Here is a 16617-nt window from a genome sequence, read left to right as displayed (position 1 = left end):
ACGCGACGCTTGGCGCGGTGCGGGGAAATACCACGAAAACATACGTGTTCTCCGACGCTTTCGGAGTTCGCGTGTACAAGAATTTAAAAAAGGAGGCATTGCTGCCTCTTTGCGGCCACTGCCGCACTCCGCCTGATGTTCGGCGGTCCCCGACGGATGGTCAGTCGGGGGAAATCCGGAGGAGGAACGGAGCGGAAGGATGCGCTCCGTTACATCTCCCCCCTCCGTCGTAAGCCAGAAGCTAGTGGCTTACGTGGGCCTGTTGGATCGCAAGGTCCCGTTGGCGTTGAATCGCAGGACATATTTTCTGCCCTGTATGTCGGCCCGATATTTCCGATTCTTATGTACCGCGTAATGCGATATCGGTATAACCATCCCTGGCCATATCTCGACCGGGATCGGCGGAGGTCGTGTCGGGCCGGTGGGTTGGAGCGGCGGTGTCGGCTCGGCGCTGGTTTGGGTCGCTACGTCGACCATCCGTGGCTTCACGATCGGTGGCGTATTTGTGGCCACCGAGGCGGTTTTGCCGCTGGCCGAGCGGACCGAGTATCCCTCCGTGGATCATCGGCCTCGTTTCAGAGGCGGTGGTGGTGTCTCCGCGAGCCACATGGCTTTGCGTCGCTGGGCCGCATCGGAGCGCTGGATCGTGGTGCCAACTCTCGGCACGGTTTTTCTGACCGGAGCGCTCTGGTGAACCGGTGGCTCGGTCTCGAGGTCGGAGTCTGGTCCGAAGAGGTCGAGGTATAGCTCGTCGATTCCCGGCCGTGTCGGATCGTATGGCGGCGGCGGGCGTTCCTCCAGTATCGCATCGATTTCCTCGACAATACTCACGCGTCTTGCCATTGCGGTAGTTCGTCGTGATCTGAGGATCGGATCGTTCCTCGTTGCCGGTGGTCGCGTCGCTGGCGGTCGCGTGTTTTCCCCTACTTGGTCTCATTTTCAGCCGTTATTTATTTTTAATCCGGCTTGAAATTTTTCCGCGGTCGTCCGGGGCCTCGTTGTTGTGTTTTGTTGTCGACATCCCGCGGTTTGCCCCTTCTTTTTGCTGCGATTGCCGGGGGCTCGTCGTTGGTGGTGACGGTCGGCGTCGCGTCGGCGTCGGTCGGTTGGTTGTCGGCGTCGGTCGGTTCGTTGTCGGCGTCGTCGTTCGCCATTTCGGCGGCGCTGTCGGCTTCGGTCTTGCCGGGCAACGGTTTTAAATCCTGGAGGTGAACGTGTCTATGCCATTTCCCACGTTTACTCCGTAAATCGTAGATTACGGGGGAAATGGCTGCCTTCACCTTCAGGGGCCCGATGTATCGGGGCGCGAGTTTCGCGTTAAATGCATCGCGTTTGCTGAAGAGGGGGTGATCGCGCCTCCACACCCACTCTCCGAGCTTCGGTTGCCAGTCCCGTCGCCTTAAGTCATAATTTCGTGCCTGTTGCTGGAAGGCTCGCGCTAGGTTGACGCGGACGAGCTCATACGCGTCTTCGAGTCTTTGTCTTAAGGCGTCGGGTTTGCTGGGACCGACGATGGCTTCGTTACTTCTTACAACCGAGCATGGCTCCCGACCGAGATTCAGGTAGGCCGGCGAGTACCCGGTGGCGTCATTTGATGCAGTGTTGAAAGCGAACTGCAGTTCGGGCAACGTTTCATCCCACGTTTTTTGGTTTCGCCCCACATATTGCGCGATCATAGTTTTTACGGTCCGGTTTACCCGTTCGGTCGGGTTGCAATGGGGGGCGTAAGCGGGGGTGAAACGGTGTTTTATCCCGAAAGCGCTGAGGAGTCGCTCGACTTCCTTCGCCTTAAATTGCGTGCCGTTGTCGCTTAGTATCTCGGTCGGGCAGCCGTGTCGGAATATAATTGCTTCCGCGATAGTTCTCGCGACGGATTCGGCGGTGGCGCGGCGGAGGGGCCGAATCTCGAGCCACTTGGTGAAGCGGTCCTGCATATTTAGGACCCACGTGTATCCGCGGAGGGAGCGGGGTAGAGGCCCGATTAAGTCGAGCGTCATCTGTTGCCACGGACGGTCGAGTGCGGTTGCGTGCATGGTTCCGGGCGGGTGTCGTGTCGGTACTTTGTACGCGAGGCAGTTTTCGCAGGATCGCACGTACCGCGCGATATCGCGGTACATCCCCGGCCAATAGTGGTGGTACGCGATGCGAGTGATAGTCTTAGCCACTCCTAGATGTCCGGCGGTCGGGGCGTCATGGAATTGGCGTAAAATATCCCGCCGTTTCTCGGTCGGCACGCACTCCTTCCACTGCGTTTCACGGGGCACGTCGTGGAAATCTAATGTGTGGAGTACGTGGCGGTATAATCGTCCGTCGCGGATCGTGAAATCCGGAAAACGGTCGGGATCGCGCGTCACTCGGTCCCATGTGCGGCGGTACCATTGGCAGCGGGGATGTGATATGGCGGAGACGGCGGGTTGCCGAGATAACGCGTCGGCCACCCGGTTCAACGCGCCTTTCCGGTATCGTATTTCGAACGCGTATTGTTGCAGCTCGAACATCCACCGTCCCAGCCGGCCGGACGGTGATTCAAGTTGCTGCAACCATTTTAATGCTTGATGATCGGTGATTACCGTGAAGCGGTAGCCCTCCAGATATCCGCGCATTTTCCGAATTCCCCAGACGACGGCGAGGCACTCTAGTTCGGTCGCGCTATAATTTTTTTCGGCGCCGTTCAGTGTCCGACTCGCGTATGCGATGACGCGTTCCCCCTCCGGAAAATACTGCGTGAGTACAACCCCGAGGCCGATGGTACTTGCATCAGTTTGCAGAGTAAACGGCCGTTCGAAATCGGGGCAGGCCAGCACTGGGGCGGTCGTCAAATTATTCTTCAGCGCGTCAAAGGCGCCTTGTTCCTCCTCCCCCCATTTCCATCGCGTGTTTTTCCGCGTCAGCGCAGTTAGTGGTGCGGCGACGGTGGCAAAATTTTTGATAAACCGTCGGTACCAGGAGGCCACCCCGAGAAATTGTCGGATGTGCTTCACGGTCTGTGGAGTAGGCCAGTCGGCGATCGCGGTTGTTTTCTCAGGGTCGATCTTTATTCCGTCGCGATTCACGATATGTCCGAGATATCGTAATTCTGGTACGCAGAATCGGCACTTATCGCGATTTATGCGGAGTCGGGCTGCCCGCAGTCGGCGGAAGACTTCGCGCAGATGCTGCAGGTGTTCGGCAAATGTCCGGCTGGCAACGATGATGTCGTCCAGATAAGCAAACGCGTGGGGCTCTAATTCGGGCCCGATTATGCGGTCGAGCAATCGCTGGAACGTTGCCGGAGCGGAATGCAGGCCGAAAGGCATGACCCGAAAATGCATTAGCCCTCGGCCTGGTACGGTAAATGCGGTGATCGGTCTGCTGGGAGCGAGGGGTACCTGCCAATAACCGTTCTTCAGGTCGATGGTAGACAGGTACCTTGCTCCGCGCAGTTTGTCCAGCGTGGCGGAAATTTGTGGCAACGGATAGACGTCACGCTCGGTAACGGAATTTACTTTACGAAAATCGATGCAGAATCGGTTTTTTCCGTCTTTCTTTCGGACCACCACGATCGGAGAGCTCCACGCGCTGGTTGATGGCTCAATTATGCCGTCCTGCAGCATTTGATCGACCTCCGCGTCAATGATCGCCTGCATTGTCGGATTCTGCGATCGGTATCTTTGCTTAATCGGCGCGGGATCGATGAGCTTAATGCGGTGTTCGGTTAATTCGGTGGGTCCACCGACGTGGTCGAATTTCCCTACTTCCTCCTCGAGGAACACTCGGAGTTGTTCATCCTCCGAGATCGGACAACTCTGCTTGGTCGGCGTTGTTCCGTAGGTATGTGAGTACGGCGGCGGTGGTCGCAAGATAATTCCCGATCCCGCCCATACGTCCATCCCGACGATCATGACGTTGTCGAGTTGCGGCAGGATGCGGAAGGTATGCCATGTGACGCGATGGGATAAATTTAACGGTACGCGAATAGTGCCGGTGGTGCTGACCTGCGTCCCGTCCGCGAGTCGTACCTGACCGTGTTCGGCGGTCGGCATGAAGCGGAGTTGTTCTAGAGAACGCGCGGTCTTTTGATCGATAAACGACAACTCAGATCCGGTATCGATCATCGCCTTGATCGGTCGATCGTGCACGTATACGGTCAGGTGCGGTCGCGGAGTGTAATTTATTGGGATCGAGACGCGGCCGCGATATTCTCGATCCTGTTGGCGTTTCCCGGCGGGTGGCAATCGCGGGTAAATAGCCCCTCTTTTCCACATTGTGAGCAGAATCGAACGGGCGGTCGTCGGCATTCAAAGCGTGTATGCCCGCGTTGTCGGCATCGCCAACAGTGATCTCGGGGGTTATACGCAGTTGCAGCCGTGCGGCTAGCTTTTGCGGTGACTTCCCCCCGATGTTCGGTAGCTCGTAGCGTCTGTCGCTGTCGTTGGATCCCCTCGTATTCGGTCGCTCGTGTCTGCAGGGCGCGAGGGTTCGCGGCATCCTCCCGACGGATGTAGATTTTATAATCCGGATGGAGATTGACGAAAAGCAGATCGGTCTGCGCCCGCTCTCCGAAATTCCCTGCGCGACGCATGAGCGTTTGTAGGGCTGTGGCGTACTGTGCGTATGTTTCACCGGGCTTCTGGGTGCGGGAATAGATTTCACGCAGCGCGGCGGTTTTTTCTGGTTGCGGGCAAAATTGAGCGACGAAATCTTGCCGGAACGTTTCCCACGCGGACCAGTATTGGCGATTGTTCCGGTGCCATAACATCGCGTCTCCCCGTAACAATGCGGGTATACCGGTCAATAGTTGTTGTTCGGTAAAATCGCACGTTTCGCCAAGTTCCTCGATCCGTTCCAGAAACCCGATCGGATCGCGTCCGTCGAAAAAACAGTCCCACTTACGCATTTGCCCCATGATTTCGGCCGATCGTGGCAACTCAGGTATACGGATCGGAAATTCGGGGGATACGGAATATACGGGGGAAGCAAGGGGTGTCAGCGCGGGTGGCTCGAGAGACGTTCCCGGATGATCGCGCATGCATCTGCGCAGGCGCTGTCGTAGCTTCGACGGGCCCGGCGGTATTTTGCTGGATTTGTCCGAGCCGTTCCTGCAATTCGGCCTTCGTTAACCGGTCTATCCCGTCTTCGGCCATTTCGCTTTTGTTTCCTGTCTCCGCGGTCTTACTATCTTCCGGTCCCTGTTCGGGCGCCATAAAACGGTCTCGCTTTTCCGCGCGGAGAGCGGTCAGTCGGTTACCAGGAGGAGAAGCGAGGACGTTGGAGACAGAAAGGCGTGATTAAATCGTTAGGCGAGATCGATAATAAATAACGATGTTTATTTAACTAAGAGTGGTGCGATAGAATGCACCGAATCGTCGCGTTTAATGTTCGTGGCCGTAGACGGGCGATGCGGTGATCGGCGCGCGGATAATGCGTAAATACAAAATAAGAGATCGCTCGGGCGGTCGGCGCGATACTGATCGCGGTGCGCAGTTCGGTGGCGCGGGGCGCGCGCGGCGGCGGCAGTGTCGCACGTGTTCGTCGCGGGCCTTTAAATCGGCGATTTAAACGTGCACGCGTGTCGCGGGTATGATCGCGAGGGTGGATATTTCGCGAGGTCGGCGGATCGTTGAGATCGGAGAACGGGTGTGCCCGTTCCCTGCCGAGAGTGCTCGGCTGACGGGGGGTGTGCCCCTCGTCTGTTTGCGTGAACGCCGAGTGAACTCGGCCAGCCGGGGAGAGCCCCAGCTGTGTGCGGAGAAGAAGGTGGCGGTGCCGAGTGTACTCGGTCGACCAGGGAGTACCCTGGTGCTCGGAGAGGTAGTATCGGGGAGAACCCCGGTACTCGGCGGTGAAATCTCGGAAAGGCAGAGTCGGGTCGAGCGAACTCGACGCGCTGGGGAGACCCCAGCAACTCTCGGCTTGCCGTGCGAGCTACGGAGACGGCTTTCGGCCAGGCCAAGCGAACTTGGCGCGTTGGGGAGAGCCCCAACAATCTCAGGCTTGCTGCCGGTTTCGGAAGATCGTTTCCTCGAGGCGAGCTCTCGGAAACGAGCTAGGAACAGGAGTAAACGGAGAGTGAGTGATTTCCTGTGGAGAGCGATGCCTTTTTATATCCGAGATCGACCTCGGTATTTTCGGTCGGATCGGTCGGATTGGTCGATCTCGGGGTTAGCATCCCTCTCCCCAGGAGCGGAAAAAAAGGATCGGAGGGATGATTGGTTTTTTGGGTAGGGAAGGAATTCGTAGGGAAGGTAGCGGCGCGGTGCGGGGTGGTTGCGCGCTTGTGGACGCGGTCGTGGCGCGGTGCGGGACGCTCGCTCGGTTGCGTGGCGCGGCGTCGGTGCGGTGCGGGACGCTTTCGCGCTCGGTGGTGCGGTGCGTGGCGCGGTGCGGGGTGCGTTCGCGCTTGTTGACGCGACGCTTGGCGCGGTGCGGGGAAATACCACGAAAACATACGTGTTCTCCGACGCTTTCGGAGTTCGCGTGTACAAGAATTTAAAAAAGGAGGCATTGCTGCCTCTTTGCGGCCACTGCCGCACTCCGCCTGATGTTCGGCGGTCCCCGACGGATGGTCAGTCGGGGGAAATCCGGAGGAGGAACGGAGCGGAAGGATGCGCTCCGTTACAATTGTAAAAACAAATTAAAAAATATTTATATAAGGAATATATACAATAAGTCTTATTTTTTCTTCCATTACATTTTCGTAAAAAAACTATACATGATGGTAACTATGATGAAACTTAAGATAATATATAAAATGTATAAAACTATGGAAAATACATACATATGTACATATAAACTACAAGAAATACATACATATGTATATACACATGTACATACATACGTACATATATACGTACATATGTACATACATACATGTACATATATACGTACATATATACGTACATATTGTTGTAGCCAGATCTACAACTAATAATAAAAGTAGTCCGCATGGCAACAAAATTAATCCGCATAAAATCGGAAAAAGTCTTTCAAAAGACGACATAAATGCGTGATCGCCAAAATTGCGATCAGTCTTTCGAAAGACTGCAGAAATGCATCGCGCGAGAACATTGCGAACATTTGCGAAAAGTCTATCAGCAAATTCCTCAATTTGCTGCTCGAACCAGGTGTGATATTGAGCAATCAATATCACGCGATCAATCGACGCAATCGGTCAGAATACTGATCGGGCATTGACCAGTCTATATAATCGACCATACAAGACAGAGTCAAGAGAGCCAAATATTTATAGTGTCGTCCGGAATCGGACTTATAATAATCGCACGAGATATTACCGAATCTCGTAGCGAAGTTCCCGCGAGCCGTACTATCAGCATGTCAGGTGACATATTCGGTCGTCGGCCGCCAGAGTAACGCGATACGCATCGAGTCACCCGATGACGTTTAACCGTGTGTAAAATATAATCATTAATATATCAAGTATCTGTGCAATTGTGAGAATGAATCAGTTAAAATGAAGAAAGTGTGTGTTAATGAATTCAAGAAGATCTCTATTGAAGATTCTTTTGATCCTGCTCGGAGTCCCAACTCCTTAGGCTTAACGAACCCGACTATCCCTAATATTAACGTCGTAGTCCATCCGGGGTACAACAATATGTACACGCACCGGCAGGAATGGTGTCCTGCGCTCGGCGCGCGGCTGCTACACATACACACGAAGCGCGTACGTTCGTGTCTCCGCGGAGCGCGAAGCAGGGATGCCATTTCATGTACGATTGCAGCACGTAGAGGGGATAGGCTGGCACACACACTATCGCGAGCGCTCGTCCGTGTACGCTCCGCGCTTCGGCCAGCTTCGAGCGGTAGAGAAGGAGTACCGACAACTGCTGTCTTCTTCTTTTTCGAGAAACGCTGTACCGCTGATTTGAAGCTGGCATCTCATGACATGACACGAATTAATCATGCGAGGCGCGATGCCATTGTCGATCATTTTTACACTTTTATACATTTATTTTATGAAGTTAATAACATTATTACAATATATTTTTTTCATACATAAATAAAAATTAAAATTTGTAAATACAAAAATCCATTCTTTGTCAATATATACGCTTTTTATTTGCAAAAAGTAATTATTATATTAAAAAAAAAATTATTGTGGTTTTATAAAGATATTTAGATATAGCTATTAAAAACTGAATAAATATATAAATAAATATATAAATATATAAACAATATATATATATATATTATATATATTTATATTATATATATATATATATATCAATAAATATATAAAATAAATATTAGATATATTATTATATAAAAGGGAGCTGAATATAAAAAGGCTATATAGCTTTTATGATATTAATAAATAATAGATAATAATAAAACTAATAATTGATATGAATATATCCATATCGCAAATATCGCAAAAAGAAATTCAAATTATGTTAACACGGTTATCTTTTCATTATTGTTATTAGTTTTCAAATGTTTAATGCTTCTTTGATAAATTTTTATTAAAAGAAGTATTAATTATTCTTTTTAGTAATAATTAGTAATAATTTTATTTATTTTAGTAATAATTATTCTTTTTAGTAATAATTTTAATAATTTAGTAATAATTTATCAAAGAAGCATTAAACATTTAACAACAAATAACAATAATGAAAAGGTAAGAGTGCTGACATAATCCACTTAAATTTATTTTTATATTTTTTATTTAAAATAATATTTTTTTATAATTATATTTTTTCCCCGGTCTCTTCCTCCTCTATTTCCTTCCGGCCTCTTTCTCTTCTCCGGCCCTCCCTCCAACTATATCTCATTCGTCCCCCTCGTTGCAAGGTCCATCTTGCACGGGAACGCTCACCATTATTTCGTCTATAAGGCACTGAAAATAATTAAATGTCAAAATATTAATATGTTTATATATATATATATATATTATACATGACATATATGTGTGTATTTATATACATATAATTATTTCAATAAATAATACCACTCTCTTGCTGCTGCTGCTGTTGCTGCTGCTGTTGCTGCTGCGGTTGTTGTTTCTGTATAAAAAAAACTTCTGAAAAATCTAAAAATTACAAATTAACCAGATACAGATCTGGAAATAATTTTATTGGATCATCAATATTATTATGTAGGACATTTAAATATAATAATAATGTTCACAAATTTCTAATCTAGCAACCGATTTGAATATAACAGATTTCACAGATAATCATTTTAAAGATCCAATAAAATTATTTACATATCAGTATCTGTTCAAATTTTTATATTTGTTAGCAAAAGCATTCTTTTTCTTATCAAGTTTACCTGCTCCCGCAGCTGTTGCAATTGCAGCTCATGCTGCTCTCTTAATTGCTCATTTGCAGCTCATGCTGTTTCTGCTGCTGTTGCAGCATATCAGCAAATTTTTTCTTTTGCTCTGTAAAATACATAAACTATATAACATTATTATACTACTGATTATACTACTGATATTAGATAATGATAAAATTTTAATACACGCGTACACGCGTACGCACGCAGGCACACGCATGCACACACGCATGCACACGCATGCACACACGCATGCACACACGCATGCACACACGCATGCATGCACGCATGCACGCACGCACGCACGCACGCATGCACGCACGCACGCAGGCACACGCACACGCAGGCACACGTACACACAGGCACACGTGCACACAGGCACACGCACACGCATACGATAATGAAGCATATTAAATTAGATTGAAAATGTGATTTATATTTTTTAAATAATAATAAATAACCTGTAGTAACTAATCTGTCATTGCGTCGTTGAGTATGCTGCTCGCTGTGTCGCCGAATAAGAAAGAAACAACGATCTCGATTTTCCATTATTTATCTCACGATGCGCGACGATTTTATTTGTCTTTCGGTGACTTCGTGTACCGTCTTTCGATCACATCGTGTATCGTATTTTATACATCTTGACTTTTTAATATTGAAGAATATATTCGAGATTAAAAGGTATAACTTTCCATATACACATTTATACACATATATATTTTATATATATATATATATATATATATATATATATATATATATATATTTATATATTCACATATACGTATACAGAGAGAGACGATTTAGGATCGTAAAATATTTTGACAAATAACAGAATCCTGATCTCTTTCCGTGACACATGCATACATATAATTTTCATATTATATTTCTATTTCTCTTTTTATCTTTTTTCGATTTTTTTGTCCTTTTATAGTTGATATGGAAATGTGTGACGAATCAATCAAAAAATGTAAACGCTTTATAAAAACTTGGCTTGCTGATAATAGATATCAATCATAAATACGCGAAGTATCAAGTAATAATAGTCAGTATCATTGTAGCATTTGCAATAAGAATTTTTCATGTCGTTCATTAATTTCTCGCCATGCAGATTCTGCATGTCATAAAAATAATCTTAAAAAAGGATCATCATTACCTAACAATAATGAAAAAAAAAAAAATATCTCAACCAGTTTTTCAACAGAAATGGTTAGATATCGAAGAATTTAAATGTTGGTTACGAGAAGTACCTAACAATGCAAATTTATCTTTTTATTCCATTTGCAATAAAACTATTACTGGTAGTTTAGCACAAATATATCGTCACGCAGAATCCAAAGCACGTTTAGATAAATATAAAAGTTTCAGTGAGATAAATAAATCAAATCAAAATTTGCAAACGGAAGATAATGAATCACTTTTGTCGTTTGATGAGCGTAAAAAGTTAGCAGAAGTTAGATATGCCACATTAATTGCCGATAAAAATATTTCTCATCAAACTGCAAAAGAGATTCTTCATTTTTTTCAACATATAGGAAAAGATTCTAATATTTTAAAAAACATGAGCATCGGTCGTACAAAATGTAAAAATATTATTACAAACGTTTTATGCCCAATTGAAACGGAACGTGTCGTTAACAAAATTCAGAACACAAAATTTTCAATATTTATTGACGAAACGTCTGATATTTGTAATACTAAATGGATGACTTTTATGGTACGATACGTTGACCCGAAGACATTAGATGTTCGTTCACAATTAGTTAAATTAATTAATATTGATGCCAAAGATTCCAGCGCAGAAAAATTGTTTCAAGCATTTAAATGTTAAATGTGGAAAATGAAAATACCATTTTTAAATATTATAGCTCTATCATGCGACAATGCATCTATCATGATAGGAAAATTTTCATCATTTAAAAAAAAATTAGAAGAAGTATGTTCACATTTATTAACATTTATTAACATGCCCTTGTCATTCCGCTGCATTAATAGCGCATGCTGCATGTAATAAAATACCAGAATTTTGCGAAGAATTATTACAAAAAACTTCTAGTTTTATTAACAATAGCTCCAAACGATTATCTGTTTACAATGAATTTTCTGAGTGTTTCCAAGAAACAAATCACAAATTGTTAAAATTATGTTAAAATTACACACGCTGGCTTTCTTATTACTTATGTGTAGAAAGACTTCTGGAATCTTGGGAAACAATTAAATATTTTTTGAACGAAATGGTTGTAAGTGAAAAAACACAACGTGGAGAATATCTGTTGTCTATAATGGGTAATATTGAAACAAAAGCCTATTTTCTTTTTTTAAAATACGTTTTAAATTTCTTTAACGCATTCAATGCATTTTTTCAAACATCAGAAACACGAATTCATTTATTGCAGCCAAAATCTTTACAGTTTCTTTTTCAAATTTGCCAAAACTTTTTAAAAGATAAATATTTAAAACCTTTTTCTGTAAACACAGTTTTCTCTTTATCAGAGAATCACAAAATTCTTCATAAAATTAATTTAGGTACAGAATGCGAAGAATATCTTTACGAATTACTGATACTGCAAGGACACGAAGACGCAGTTACAACTGTTCGAAAAAATTGTTTGATGTTTTATGTAACTGCTGCAGAAGAAATTCGTAAAAGATTACCGATAAATAATAAATTTTTATTAAAATTACAAGTTTTTAGACCTTTTGTAAGCTTATATATACTGATAGAGAAACTTCATTTAATGATGTTTCTTTTATAGCTAAAACTATAGGTAATGTTGATGAAGATGTTTTAAAGAAAGAATGGATTGCATTGCCATTAGATTTTACAATGGAAGAGAAGCAAAATCTTTCCAAATTAAATTTTGATAATATGTGGAAGGAAATTTTACATCCAAATAATATTACTAAGTATCCAAATTTAACAAATGTTCTGAATGCTGTTCGATCACTTCCAAATTCAAATGCCGACCCAGAGAGAATGTTTTCCTCTTTAAGTAATTTAAAAACAAAAAATCGAAATAGATTATCGTCGGCTTCCATTAATGCCACGTACGTTTTAAAATCAGGATTAAGTGCGAGAGGAGAAACATGTTTAAACATGATGATTGAAGAAATCATCTCTTGATTTGTCTCTTATGTCAACAGATAAATTATATGCTAATATTGCTAAAAAAAAACGCAGTACTTTAAGGCTACATGCCGTGAATGACAATGAAATTGCTGGTTCTTCGTGGGCAGGTTATCGGTAAACAATATTACTCAAAAGACAACATCACACAAAATAAACATAAAGATTTCGTAAGAACTTTCATGACGTACGCAAAAGTCTTCTCAAGATTAAAAACATAATAGTAGAGCCATAATTTTTGATAATTAGTATCGATTGAACGAAAGAATGACATAGCAGCCAATACATAATGTAATGAGATTCCATCCACATTTCAAAAGTATATCCAATCTAGTCCAGTATGTCTGAATTATGTTTAACAAAACTGAAGAAACGAAAATTTGTGCTTAGGTAGCACAAATGCCATTTGTAGCGCGTGTAACTCAACAGACTCAATCTTTTTAGTAGACTAAGATGCGTCAAACAAAAACAATACATCAGTCGATTCATCGGTATAGCAAGCATCAATGTGTGTTTCGCAAAAAACGCGTACACTCTAATCCAGACTAGCCAAAATCTGTAATTACATAGTTTGACAATGGAAAAATCTATATTAAATCTATCTATACTATAAATAATACTATAAAAGGCAGCCAGCGCAGACTCGTGTCCTCAATTTCGTAATTAAATTACCAATGTATACCTCGTTCAGCTCATCACGAGCAATCTAGAGACCGCACAAATAATTAACGCGCCTGCCACAATTGATAATTATGTGTTCCGTACGTTCAATACAATTCACCTGCCCACATACCGAATTACAATCATTGTGTCGATACACGTAGCGATTCTCGTATTAGTTGAGATTAGAATAATAGTATTAATACTAATGAAACGAGCCACAAAGTTATATAAATACAAGTGAATCGACTGTATGCAGAGTATTCAAAATTAAAGCTAAACTAAAAATTACAGTAGTTAATCTAATCCTCTAATAATAACTATACAAGAAATAAAGAGAAATATATTCTAATTCAGACGCAAAAAATAATTAATTAGTCAGTAAAAATGTTTACAAATCCGATTCGTAGGTTATCCATCGAAAGTAATGTAAAGCTTGAGTTTCCGCGCATAAAAACCAAACTGTGACATGTCAGTAACAGTTATTATGTAATACTGGTTACATCGATTGTTCAGATAATGAAGAGTTTCTTGACGCGGTCCATACAAGTGCCCAGACGCCAAAAATTCACAGCTTGGCGTCGATAAATGCCCCAACAGGAAACTATCGGTTAATTCCAGGATAACATAAAGCTCAGTGAGCGTTAAATACGCTGATTTACTCTTCTAAAAGAGGGGAAAGAAAATAAATATATATAAATATTAAAGACGCACATATAGTTCTCATCACAGATGAGAAAATACATTAACAAGGATGTGCCGCTTTTACGGGCTAGCATCCTAACATTTAGAGAAACATGTATGATGACTATAAATTAAAAACTATACGTATAGGACATTAATAAATTCAAAAATAGTAAATGTGTGTATCTAGTAAAAGTAGTTGATAAGTAAAATATAATGTATAGTTATTTACCTCGTGATTGTAAATAATATCAAGAAACATAGAGGCATAATAACCTCAATTATCAAGTCATCAAATGGAGACAATAACAATACAGCACAAGATTCACAAGACAGCCTGCAAAAATACACATACTTATACATATACATAATTAAATTGTACTTAACATAACTAAATTGTTTTGTAAAAAGCTTTAATATTACTAAAATGTGGAGAAATTAAAAAAGAATAATATGCCAAGTACTATCAGGTTATAACTGCTCAGTGTTGCCACCTATTCATAGCAAGGAGCACAAAGTGTACACCTCGTGCATTTGACCATCCAGGAGGTGGCTCCCTCACAATCAAGTCAAAGATATGGAATATATAATTTGATAAACTATAAAATGCTTAATCAAAAGATCAGAATCTTATAAAAATATACTGATAGACACATAAAATAGATATAAAAGTATAAATTATAAATCAAGAATCGTAGTGTGATGGAAGTACAATCAAAACGTGAAATACGACACAAGGGTTACATACATATGAAATAATTTAAATAAACTAATATAATTTCGCAAGTCAGATCATACTGAAATTAATAAATTAATGGAAACTTAAATGTATACAAAGAAGCACAGTAAATAATAATAACAGAATAAAGATACTATCATTAAAATAAGGAAATAATCCTGTGTAGCTTGCGAATTTACAATAGTACATGGTACATGGTGAATCAGCGTAGCAATAGATAATGAAATATTACATTCAATCAAAAGAAAATCAATAATCATATTCGTGGTATTATAATAAGGCAATTAGAGTGCATATGTTTTAAAAGTTCATTAATTTTTCTGTGTGACAAGCAAAGATTTATGTTGACTAACTAAGATGCTTAAAAAGCATATAGACTCGATAATTTGACACACATACAGCAAATCAATCTATATTGTCAAGTGAATAAATTGGGAATCAAAACGATACTGTCAAAAAATTTTCACGTCTCCAGATTCAGAGTTACAAAAAACTTAAATCTTTCATATATGATAATAAAAAGAACAAAAATCTGCTGCATAGTATAAGTTATAATAAAGTAAATCAAGAATTATAGAGTTAAGTAAGAAATTAAATAGAACACTCCACTGCCGAATAAAGATACAAAGTAAATTAATAATAAGTAGTAATTTATGCAAATGACATACCACTGATATGTAGGCAATACTTTTTCCAGATTGCTTTAACATACTTATTAAATCCATCAAGAAATTCCATAGATTCCAGAAGATATCCCTATCGAGGCAGGAAGATGATGTTTAAGAGATGAGAGCTCAGAGTAGAATTCCAAATTTTCCAGCCAGTGTTGGCGCACCACACTTATCGTTCAGATATACTTCCGAAAAATCGAATGATCCGTCTATTTCACAAATTACAAAGCAACTATTCCGCGTAGCACGAGAGATGGCTGCAATGACGAAACAATAATGATACTATAGATGGAGAGGAGACAACAATGTCGCGACAATTATACGTAGTAGCCGTTTAGCCATCTTGCCAAAAATGTGAATAAGACGGTAAAAGACGGCCATCTTGGACACATACCTCGTACGACGTACAAATCGAGTATAACTACATAATTAATAGATTAATTGAAGACAAATACAATACTTACAATAACTAGACGTCGTTGTTAAAGAAAGACAGTTTTGATAATTATAATAATTATGGACAATTACACAAGGGAACATCACAGGGAGCCTGCCGTGGCTGTAATAATCCCAGGAGACGGGAGATCTTCTACGTCTACGTACAAATAATATGAAAAAACATATAATTAGCACAATTAACCATATAAATTATACCTTAACATAAACAAAAAGACAGCAGAAATCCGAGGAATACAGAAACGTATATGAAAAGTCACACTACAAATCATTACCAAGACACAAGGAGCGGAGCACGAGGCACACACGTCCGACCGTCACAGCAGCCACGAGCAGACAACCTAACCTAACCTAACCTAACCTTTTTTTTTTGTTTAGAGAGGAGGAATCTTCGCAAGACCCCCACTGGACGACAGGTGGGGAGTGTGGGATTCGAGTGGGTGGCACGTCGAACGAAAAGCCACCCAGCCTCGCCTACCCACTAAACCTCCTCTGTACCTTTAACGACCGTGACGGGGGAGGGTCTTGGAACGTTGACGGAACAACACATCACGAACCCTCCCCCTGGTCTTGGCCCCGAGGGGCAACACACTCGCTCGTCACCTTCAAGTACCCACAGACATACTCATTTTTACTGATCATTCGTTCAGCAACACACACACGCCCTTCCAATAACAATGGGAGGATTCAGCCGAGTGAGGAATAAGAAGGAACACACTCCTCGTGTGTCTCCAAAAAGGAGGATAACCTGCCCAAAACAGGACCAATTCAAGTTGTATTACATGAAGCATATGTCTGCATAGAAATATTTAAGAAGAACACACCCTCAAGTCATTATCCAGAGCACAAAGGCAGCCCTCCATTCACGAACACCAGGTGTGTTCGTATGTTACAAAGTTACTAGGGACCACGAAATGTTGAGAGAACCCAGACCGCGAAGAACTAGCTCGAGAGTTCCAAATTGACAAGGCGTACGCACATGTGGGTTAACCAATTCTTTGCCGTTC

General features: G+C 42.7%; 1 long non-coding RNA gene across 3 annotated transcripts; it reads right to left on the bottom strand.

Annotated features, from left to right (window-relative positions):
* Positions 1–8500: 8500 nt before the first annotated feature.
* Positions 8501–16265, bottom strand: LOC105422650 (uncharacterized). Of its 3 annotated transcripts, XR_016139702.1 has the most exons (8): positions 15886–16232; positions 15619–15749; positions 15152–15411; positions 13977–14081; positions 9735–13726; positions 9268–9379; positions 8945–8999; positions 8518–8833 (listed from the first exon to the last, which is right to left on the bottom strand). It is a non-coding gene; the product is annotated as an uncharacterized LOC105422650 (long non-coding RNA). The 3 variants fall into 3 exon arrangements; XR_016139703.1 differs by having other exon boundaries at positions 8501–8833; positions 9268–13726; positions 14168–15411; positions 15886–16265; XR_016139701.1 differs by having other exon boundaries at positions 8512–8833; positions 9268–13726; positions 15886–16243.
* Positions 16266–16617: the final 352 nt, after the last annotated feature.

This window comes from Pogonomyrmex barbatus, unplaced genomic scaffold (genome assembly GCF_055798465.1).
Source record: "Pogonomyrmex barbatus isolate J1 unplaced genomic scaffold, ASM5579846v1 scaffold28, whole genome shotgun sequence".
Taxonomy (NCBI): Eukaryota; Metazoa; Arthropoda; class Insecta; order Hymenoptera; family Formicidae; genus Pogonomyrmex; species Pogonomyrmex barbatus.
This window is presented reverse-complemented; position numbering and strand designations above follow the sequence as displayed.